This window comes from Doryrhamphus excisus, linkage group LG1 (genome assembly GCF_037039965.1).
Source record: "Doryrhamphus excisus strain RoL-2023G ecotype Guam linkage group LG1, RoL_Dexc_Guam_v1.1, whole genome shotgun sequence".
NCBI lineage: Eukaryota > Metazoa > Chordata > Actinopteri > Syngnathiformes > Syngnathidae > Doryrhamphus > Doryrhamphus excisus.
The window spans coordinates 581,270-589,425 of NC_136357.1; the positions used below are offsets into that span (position 1 = coordinate 581,270).

General features: G+C 45.2%; 1 long non-coding RNA gene across 1 annotated transcript; it reads left to right on the plus strand.

The window, feature by feature from the left end:
• Positions 1-5,108, plus strand: LOC144900292 (uncharacterized). Its single transcript, XR_013628632.1, has 3 exons — positions 1-258; positions 1,951-2,137; positions 4,910-5,108. It is a non-coding gene; the product is annotated as an uncharacterized LOC144900292 (long non-coding RNA).
• The last annotated feature ends 3,048 nt before the right edge of the window (positions 5,109-8,156 follow it).

Here is an 8,156-nt window from a genome sequence, read left to right on the forward strand (position 1 = left end):
GATTATTCGCGGCGGAGGTCTTGTGTCGTTCAGCCTTCCTGCATTTGGAATACATTTAGAGTCCATCCACTCTCTGGCCACACTGATCTATTTTTAACTGCGCAGGAGTGGGGAGTGTGGACCACCAGTGTGCAATATTCAACAGATGTGGACCACCAGCGTGCAATATGCAACAGATGTAACGCCCTGGAAACGACGCTAACGCCGCATCGGCTGTGCCGATTGCTGCTGGGGCCATTTTGATTGACTCGTCATTGGGTAATATCGCCAAAGGTCATTCTCTTGGTGTTTTTGGTTTTCTGCAGACTAAAATCAATATCTGTTGTCTGGATGGTTCTGATGCTCTACCTTTACTGACTTTTTCCATTTCGTCATCCTTCTTCCCTCCTCTTCTCCTGTTTCCTTCAGCCTTTCATCCGTACTTCTTCTTTGTGCTCTTGTCTGCCGGACGGAGATATTACATATTTCAGCTGTCACTGAAGCAAAAAAGATTTTGTGTCAAAGTGAAAGTGATGCTGGAAATGTATCTTTTCACAAAAACATGGTTGGTGCACTTTTTATTAGTGTGGAACTGATATTTCCCTGAAACTTAACTATGTTCTACTGCTGATTAGTAAAGAACAAAAGAAGGTAGGAACATACTTTTTTTTACTGATGAAAGATGGAGGGGGTGGGCGGGTTCTGCATAGCAATTGAGTGGTTAGTGCGCAGGCCTCACAGCTAGGGGACCCGAGTTCAATTCCAGTTTGCATGTTGTCCCCGTGCATGCGTGGGTTTTCTCCGGGTACTCCGGTTTCCTCCCACATTCCAAAAACATGCTAGGTTAATTGGCCACTCCAAATTGTCCATAGGTATGAATGTGAGTGTGAATGGTTGTTTGTCTATATGTGCCCTGTGATTGGCTGGCCACCAGTCCGGGGTGTACCCCGCCTCTCGCCTGAAGACAGCTGGGATAGGCTCCAGCACCCTCCGAGACCTTTGTGATGATAAGCAGTAGAAAATGAATGAATGAATAGTTTTTGCACTTTTTTTAGTGGGGAACTGATATTTCCCTGAAACTTAACTATGTTCTACTGCTGATTAGTAAAGAACAAAAGAAGGTACGAACAAACTTTTTTTTTGAACTGATGAAAGATTGGGGGGGTTCTGCACGGTGGAAAGTGCCTCACAGCTAGGGGACCCAAGTTCGATTCCAGTTTGCATGTTGTCCCCGTGCATGCGTGGGTTTTCTCCGGGTACTCCGGTTTCCTCCCACATTCCAAACCATGCTAGGTTAATTAGCCACTCCAAATTGTCCATAGGTATGAATGTGAGTGTGAATGGTTGTTTGTCTATATGTGCCCTGTGATTGGCTGGCCACCAGTCCAGGGTGTACCCCGCCTCTCGCCTGAAGACAGCTGGGATAGGCTCCAGCACCCTCCGAGACCTTTGTGATGATAAGCAGTAGAAAATGAATGAATGAATGGTTTTTGCACTTTTTTTAGTGGGGAACTGATATTTCCCTGAAACTTAACTATGTTCTACTGCTGCTTACTAAAGAACAAAAGACGGTAGGAACAAACTTTTTTTTTAATGATGAAAGATGGCATTGTTCTGCATTGCGACCGAGTGGTGAGCATGCAGGCCTCACAGCTAGGAGACCCGAGTTCGATTCCAGTACTCTGGGTACTCCGGTTTCCTCCCACATTCCAAAAACATGCTAGGTTAATTGGCCACTCCAAATTGTGAGTGTGAATGGTTGTTTGTCTATATGTCTGGGATTGTCGACCCTGGTGAGGATAAGCGGTAGAAAATGAATGAATGAAAGAATGAAAGATGGGGGGGGGTAATCTTTCTTTTGGTAGCTTCCACGTTTACATAACCAGAGAGTCAAAATCCTCTAAAATGGGGGTTGTCTTTTCAACAGTGACTGGGATTGTTTTTCTCTCCCTCCCCCTACCCCCCTCGCAGCACACCCCAGACAATGGGGAATTGCCCGTGTGTCCCATGTGGGCCATTACTGGAACCGCCGATGGTTCAAGGACCACAAAAGAAAGTGAAAACCTCAACGCTTGACAACAAAACATCATCAGTGCAGCATCAGGACTTAAACACGCGGGCTTTCCAACAGTGGCCATGGATACTGTACCTTCCACAGGTATCATCACATATTCTCAAATGATTATGCTAATGAGTTTTGCCTCACTACGTGAATGCATACATTGCAACATATGGGGCGGTGAAGGGTTTTTGTGGGGTAGCGAAGGGGCACCAAAAGGCGGTGGGAATATACGGTGTGAGGTCAAGTAAAACTGAACACCAAAGTCTGTGTTCCTCACAGACAGCCTCCCCTCAGAGAACATGACACAGCTGGGGGGGCTCCGAGACCTCCCGAAAAACTCATTCTCTGGAGCATGGTCTGCTTCCTGCTCACCCCAGACTCTGTTTACTCTTTTAAAAAGTAACAAAAAAGCTTTTCTTCATTTTTTTCAAGCCACTGCCCCCCCCCCCCCCCCCCCTCACACACACACACACACACACAAAGGCTTGTGGTGCCTCAGACTCGAAACATGCAAAGTCGAGCCCCCAGTCATTGACGTCAAAGTCCAAGTCCTTGAGTCTGTACTGGATCATTTTCATCCTTGGAGACCCCGCCCACCTGTCATGCAACAGTTTTATCAATCACGTGCTTGGTGACAGTTGCCTTGACAACCAGTCCCATGAGCCCTACAGGTGTGTGTGTGTGTGTGTGTCGGCACAAAAACCGCTAGGCGCAGGTTAACACACACACACACACACACACCTTATAGCAGACAGTGTTCATATCAGCAAGGGGTTGTGGAGAAATCACTGCTTCCTACCTACAATCACGCCTGCCCGCCCCATCCGCCCACACACACACACACACACACACACACACACACACAACCCAACATGAACCTGCAGAGGAGTAAAAAGATCCATACTAATCTTATTTGTAAAGACGTGTGTGTGTACTGCAATGAAGTGTCTGGTGGACGTACGGGACTGTTCTCCTCAATCACACACTTTAAAAACTTTAAAAACGCTACTTTTTGTTTGTGGGTTTGATGTGTAGTTTGTGTGTTTTGAGTGAAAAGTTTCCATGTCACGCCTCGCTGTCCCACGACATGACGGTGTACCACTTCTATACGTATACCAGGCCATCCTAATGGTACACATTGCTGTACAGTCACGCTCCATAGTCACGCCCTTTTCACACAAACCACCAAACTCTAGGGAATTTAAGGAGCGCTCCATGCGGGGAGACGTGTGTGACATCAACGGTTCTTGCAATGAGGCGTGACATGGAAACGTAAAACGCACAAACTACACATCAACCCCCATGGTCATAAAAAACAACCACAACAAAAAAATCTGTTTACATTTAACATGGTGTGCGGTCTCATTTTGTTGTTTTACAATTCTATTTTTATTAAATATTTAATAAAAATATAAATACAATTGTAAATTCATATAAATTGATGAATGAGCAAATGAACATTTGGTGTGATTGACAAAGATGCAATGTGGCAGCGAGATCAACTCCGCCAGCACCTTCGTGTTTGGCTAGGAGTTAATTCTTGAATTCAGTCACGTTTCTCACCTTCTTTATCAAAGATAAGATAAAGATTTTTTTTTTAGTTGGGAACTGATATTTTCTTGAAACTTACCTATGTTCTACTGGTGATTAAAGAACTGAAAAAGGTAGAAACATCTAGATTCATTCATTTCATTCAAAAATAGGTTTCATTTGTTTTAGTTGGGAACTGCTATTTTCTTGAAACTTACCTATGTTCTACTGGTGATTAAAGAACTGAAAAAGGTAGAAACATCTAGAGTCATTGATTTCATTCAAAAATAGGTTTCCTTTTTTTAGTTGGGAACTGCTATTTTCTTGAAACACCCATGTTTTACTGGTGATTAAATAACTGAAATAAGTAGAAACATCTAGAGTCTTTACATGAACATTGTTTTTTATCCTACATGAAACGCTGTGTGTGTGTGTGTGTGTGTGTGTGTGTGTGTGTGTGTGTGTAAAACCAAGATGGGTGGCTGTTGTTCAATTAGTCAGTCAGTATGCGGCCAGGACTCAACTGGGGTTATTAGCTGGCGATCAATCCACCATTTCCCTCAATTGATCCTCTCGCTACACACGCTCACTCTCTCTCTCGCGCTCTCTCACACACATACACACACACACACACTTCCATGGAGGCCGGGGATATTTTGACCGAAGGACCAAAGAAAAGGAAGCAACAGAGGGATCAGGGAAGGTGGATAGGAGATAGAGAAGTCGAGAGGACACTGAGTTTTACCCCAACCTTTGTGTTTGCCTTTGCATTGATCTCTGTCTCACCTCAACACTAAGCTCGACCTACACACACACACACACACACACACACACACACACACACATATATATATATTTGCTGAGGCCCTGGCTTTGACCGGCTGACTGGTCAAATTAAACCTGCAAGGCTCCAGGGACACACACACACATACACACACACACACACACACACACACACAGGTATGAGTGAACCACCACAGGAGAGGATTCTATGGAGATCCGCCAAGACTTCCAAGCTTCACACAGCCCACCGAGACAGAACATGACGACGTGACAGTCAAACTGCATCACCGTGTTGGATTTTCTTTCATACAAAACACAAGAGTGGATGCAACCGAGCGTGTTTGTGCGTGTTTGTGCGTGTTTGTGCGTGTTTGTGTGTGTGTGTCGTTGAAGTTCTGCTGTGTAAGCACCTCAGACAGACAGCGCTGTTGTTGTGTATTCACAGAGGAAATAAAATAAGCGCCCACGTCTTTTCAACCCACTGACAACTTCTCCCTCTCTCTCCGTCTCCCTCCTTCTCCTTCACCTTCTTCCTTTTGTTCCTGCACTTATTAGGCCCAAATTCACACCTTCTGCCTGAGTATGTTAGAGTGCCTCATGTTTGAGCTCCTATGCAACCGGGGCTGCTTGACGGGGAGGGGATACATCAAGAAGTTCGGTACACATAGAACGGATACATGATGGCTGGCACCGGAACACTGGAACTGTCAACACTATTTCATGTCCTTCGTTTCTTCTCAAGTGGCGGACTGTCCTCCTCCTCCTCCCGTGATTCTCCGCTGCAGTTGATATACAATGCTGCCATCTACCGGCCATTCCGTGTCACTGCTGCTGGGGAAATAAACGAAGCTATCATCTCATTGCGCTTCATTTTTACATCACATTCCGAAGAAACTCGGTTTCAAGAGGTACTGCATATTTTGACATGTAAGAGTCACCATGTTGACGTTGGCAGACGAATCTTTACAATAAGGTAAGCGAAGTTACAGCAGTTAATGAGGAACGAAGCTACAACCGATACAAGCTCCGAGGGCATCCATGTTAGTGGTGTGTCGGTCATGAACGAACGGGTCAAAAGAACTAGTTCTTTTTTTGTGAACGGAATGAACGAGGCCACCGCCACTAAAATACCCGTTTAGTCCGTTCAGTTGCAATTTTTTTTTTGATTGGCTGAAAGAGGGCGGGACTATCTTCTTGCTTGGCCTGTCTTATCCTATCGTCGCGCCACGTTCTGTGGGTGGGCGGGGTTAGCTGACTGAAAGACAGAGACCGAAACTCATGACCGACAGTTGAGTCGGAACGAACGTGAACATGAGTGAAGGGACTGACTCGACACGACTGACCGGGTCTACGGAAGGGGAGATCACTGGCTAAACACCAATTGAAACGAAATGAACGGATCTTTTTCTGAATGAACCGGAATGATCCGGATCACTGAAATGAACGCTTTTGCCCACCACTAATCCATGTAGTTTTTGACGTAAACACAGGTCACGTGTGTGACATCACAGCGTACGTTGTCACAGTGACGTTTGGAAACGTAGAATTCCGGTTATTTATGTACATACCCAAACATGGAAACGTATTTTTCTCCAAATCCACACTTTCTTAGTGCCAGATTGCTGCAGGCTCTTTTGATGGGCCACAACGCTTTATGAGATACCCGCCTACATCATACTCTAAAAAAAAAAAAACACACACATACATTTTAAAACTTCTTGGATGCCTTTTGAAGTATTTTCAGGGCGTGACCCAACACGTGTATACACCTCATTAGCATTCCCAGTGTGTCAAAGGGACACTGACATGTTTGACAGTCCCTGTCGTCCTGCGTCAGCTGTTCATCACTTCGTCTCCTGACACCAGGCGGCCTGTTTCATCAGCCTGCAGAATCAACATCCTGGAACGCTTTACATACATTTTCATCAGGAGTAGAACAACCTGCACTGGTTTTAGCATCTTTACTAAATGTATCAGAGTATTAAAAAAAAAGTACAAATCCATTCAAAATGCCTTGAATATGTCTTCCTACAAAAGTTCCCCTCATTTAGACTGGTGCAGAGTTTGGATCTATATCGCCTCACGTGGTTTCCCTGTAAGGTCTCATAATTGGATTTCTCACCAACAGAAGCACCTCTAGATGTGTCTCACACACACACACACACACACACACACACACCTCAATTATGCAAGCTTTAAGCTACAAATCTTCGAAAAAATTGCAACAGACACTGAAGGTGAGAACACACCTGAACCTTAACGAGCTTCACGGTAGGATTCTCCAGCACAGAGCAATGCATTAACAAGGTGACAAGTTCATTGTTAAGGCCGCCATTCCATGTGGGTTGTGTGTACACATGGAGTTCTTCCATTCCGACATCCTGTTCCAGACAGCTATGGGCTGCGGAACGTCATTTGTAATAATGAGCAGCGTTAGCTAGCAACAGGTGGATGGACATCACCAGGAATTCATTCATTACGTGATTGTTGATTAATTCATTAACCACTCCTACTTAAAGGCGCCACCAAGATGGAGGTGGGGTTCCTGTATGGGCTGGAATTATTAAGGATGAGCTTGTTGGGCTATTTTCGGGTTGGAGATGGACTCAATCCCAAACACTACTGCCGGTTTCTAGGGACACTTTCTTCATACAGTTGTACAAGAAAAAGTTGACATCTTTCACGAAGGCGATGCCATGGCATGGATAGCTAGCAAAGGCTTTACAGATAAAATAAAATAACCCCCCTCGCCTGACATGAAGAACGTGTGATACTGGTCTAAACTGGTTCAACGATTTGGATGACAGGTAATACTTTGAGTTGGTAAGTGTGTCTCAGACCAAATGGGGTTCCCCAGGGGTCAAGCCCGGGACTCCTTCAGTTCAATTATACAACTCCAAGGTGGCCTACCACAACCATGCAGGCAACACTCATCGCTTGTTGTCTAAGTTTGTCTCTCAGAAGATGATCATTGGAGCATGTCGGGCATCTACTGAGATCCAACATGTCGGCAAAGCGTGAGTGTGTGTGTCTTGTTCGCGCTATGCGACAGTGAAAACACTTGTGATAATGTGGGAATGACAAAGGAGCTCTCACTGTGAGCTATATGAAGATGTGAGATCAGTCGGCGTGCACAGGATCACACTCAGGTGTGACGGACACTGTCGCCATGCTAGTGACGAAGCCGACTCCAGCTTCTTTGGAAGTAGATCAATTAACAGTCGTGAAAACTGTCAGATCTGCTGTGAAACCCCATGCGGGGTGACGTGCAGTAACAGAGCCCACTGTGAGTTTTATTTTTTTTCTCGATGTAATGTCAACGCAAGGCCCCGGTACACCTTTTACCTCAACAAATAGCTAATATAGCTAATTAACAGTGTTGGGTTGGGCTGATTAGATGTTGGGGATGGTTACGGTTATGGTGGATTAAGGGTTACAGGTAGGATAGACTAGGGTAGTAATCATTTGATTTAGGGTACAAGTTTGGGTTAGGGAGGATTACAAGTTTGGCATTAGGGTTCGGATCATGGTTGCATTTAGGACGGGGGTTAGAGTTGGGGTAAAATGGATTTGGTCTTGGTTGGGAGAGATTAGGTTCGAGGGTTTGTTTAGTTTAAAGGTTTGGATCCTTTCAGTTTATGGCCCTCGCTGGATGACCAGTCCAGGGTGTATCCTGCCTGGGATAGGCTCCAGCATACCTGTGACCCTAGTGAACATGAGAAAACGGACGGATGGCTGGCTGAAAGTTCCTCTGTAGACAGCACCTCCTGGCCTAGTAACATCAACTTGACACTAGAGGGCG